Source organism: Entelurus aequoreus, linkage group LG26 (genome assembly GCF_033978785.1).
Source record: "Entelurus aequoreus isolate RoL-2023_Sb linkage group LG26, RoL_Eaeq_v1.1, whole genome shotgun sequence".
Classification (NCBI taxonomy): domain Eukaryota; kingdom Metazoa; phylum Chordata; class Actinopteri; order Syngnathiformes; family Syngnathidae; genus Entelurus; species Entelurus aequoreus.
The window spans coordinates 30,876,920-30,879,419 of record NC_084756.1 but is presented as its reverse complement, the minus strand read 5'-3'; the positions used below and the strand labels follow the sequence as shown (position 1 = coordinate 30,879,419).

Below are 2,500 nucleotides of genomic sequence, written 5' to 3'. Positions count from 1 at the left end.
ATATATATATATATATATATATATATATATATTATATGTATATGTGTATGTATGCATATATATATATATATATATATATATATATATATATATATATATATATATATATATATATATATATATATATATATATATATATATATATTAGGGCTGCAACTAACAACCAATTTGATAATCGATGAATCTGTCGATTATTACTTCAATTAATCGATTAATAGTCGGATAAAAGAGACAAACTACATTTCTATCCTTTCCAGTATTTTATTGAGAAAAAAACTGCATACTGGCACCATACTTATTTTGATTATTGTTTCTCAGCTGTTTGTAAATGTTGCAGTTTATAAAGGTTTATAAAAAAAAAAAATTAAAAAAAAGTAGCCTCTGCGCATGCACATAGCATAGATCCAACGAATCGATGACTAAATGATTCGCCAACTATTTTTATAATCAAATTTAATCGATTTAATCAATTAGTTGTTGCAGCCCTAATATATATATACACATATATATATATATATATATATATATATATATATATATATATATATATATATATATATATATATATATATATATATATATATATATATATATATATACATATATATATATATATATATACATATATATATATATATATATATATATATATATATATATATATACATATATATATATATATATATATATACATATATATATATATACATATATATATATATATATATATATATATATATATATATATATATATATAAAAAGTTAAAGTACCAACGATTGTCACACACACACTAGGTGTGGTGAGATTATCCTCTGCGTTTGACCCATCACCCTCACCCCCTGGGAGGTGAGGGGAGCAGTGAGCAGCAGCGGTGGCCACGCCTGGGAATCATTTTTGGTGAACACACATTCCACAGAAGTCTCACGTGATTTTGCTTTTTCATCAGATTGAAAATTGAAAGCTAACTGCTCTCCAAGTGTTGCATTTAGAGGTCTGTGGGAGTTTTGACATTCACCTAATAAAATTACTATTGAAGACTTTGTTCCTCAAATCTCCAATCGGAATACGACGTTTTTCGCTTAACTTCACTTTCCAGAAGAAGGACAAGCCTCTACATCAGAGGAGTCCAAACTTTTTGACTTGGGGGCCGCATCGGGCTAAAAAAATTTGGTCGAAGGCCGAAATTATAATTATATATATATATATTAGGGCTGCAACTAACGATTAATTTGATAATCGATTAATCTGTCAATTATTACTTCAATTAATCGATTAATAATCGGGTAAAAGAGACAAACTACATTTCTATCTTTTCCAGTATTTTATTGAAAAAAAACAGCATACTGGCACCATACTTATTTTGATTATTGTTTCTCAGCTGTTTGTACATGTTGCAGTTTATAAATAAAGGTTTATAAAAAAAATAAATTAAAAAATTATTTTTTATAATTAAAAAAAATAATAATTGCCTCTGCGCATGCGCATAGCATATATCCAACGAATCAATGACTAAATTAATCGCCAACTATTTTTATAATCGATTTAATCGATTAGTTGTTGCAGCCCTAATATATATATATATATATATATATATATATATATATATATATATATATATATATATATATATATATATATATATATTTTACAATGGATACATAATTAATAATTACTATAATTAGATATTAAGAGTATGTGAAAGTTCGACTTCTACCTTGTATACTTCCGTGACATCTGTAAACTTTTGTAATCAATCAGAAATATCAAGCAGCTAAAAGGTCCCAAACATGGATAAATAAGTAGAGTGTTTAGCATTTTCCCATCATGCTATGTAATGAATTTAAATGGGTGTAATTTAGAATGTTTTACGGTCCATGAATTTTTTTTTTATAATATCCACAAAGTTCAGTGAGCAGGTTGTTTTATGTGTGATTTTATGTTGGTTGGATTTTTAATTTTTTTTTTGCACCATGACTCGGGAAGGTTGTTTGCATTGGGTCATATTAGTAAATGCTGCACATAGGTTTACTCAGAGCATAATATAAGGTAATTGATCACAAATTATTGCATTGTCCACTAGATGGTGACAAAATTGCTTCATCAAAGTCCCTCTTTTAAAAATGAAGTCTTTGTTTAACTCAAAAGTTTCACGGGCCAAATTGAAGACGTCGGCGGGCCGTAGTTTGGACACCCCTGCTCTACACGCTCTTCCAGTTTCACTTCCTTTTGTCCTTGGAGTTGTTTATGGGTGACGTGCCCCCCCCCCCCCCGGAGGTTCTTTGACGCCTGTCGCAATTAAAGCTGCTCTCTTGTGTTTGTGTAGCGGCGGCCTTATGAATTATATCAGTGTGTGCTTATAAACAGAAGTGTGCTGTTGGATGGACTCTGGTGTATATCTGCCTTGTCAGCTCTCACTAGAACACACATTTACCTGGATATGTTCTTGGTAAAGGTGCAGTGTTTATAAGCTCCTCGTCCCTTGTCTCACTGCAACCCGCC

At 29.5% G+C, this 2,500-nt stretch overlaps 1 protein-coding gene across 4 annotated transcripts in view; it reads left to right on the top strand.

Moving 5' to 3' along the window:
* The window catches only part of cbfa2t2 (CBFA2/RUNX1 partner transcriptional co-repressor 2), a 172,895-nt gene that overhangs the window by 156,653 nt on the left and 13,742 nt on the right, over positions 1-2,500 (top strand). The gene's annotated exons all lie outside the window — the stretch shown is intronic.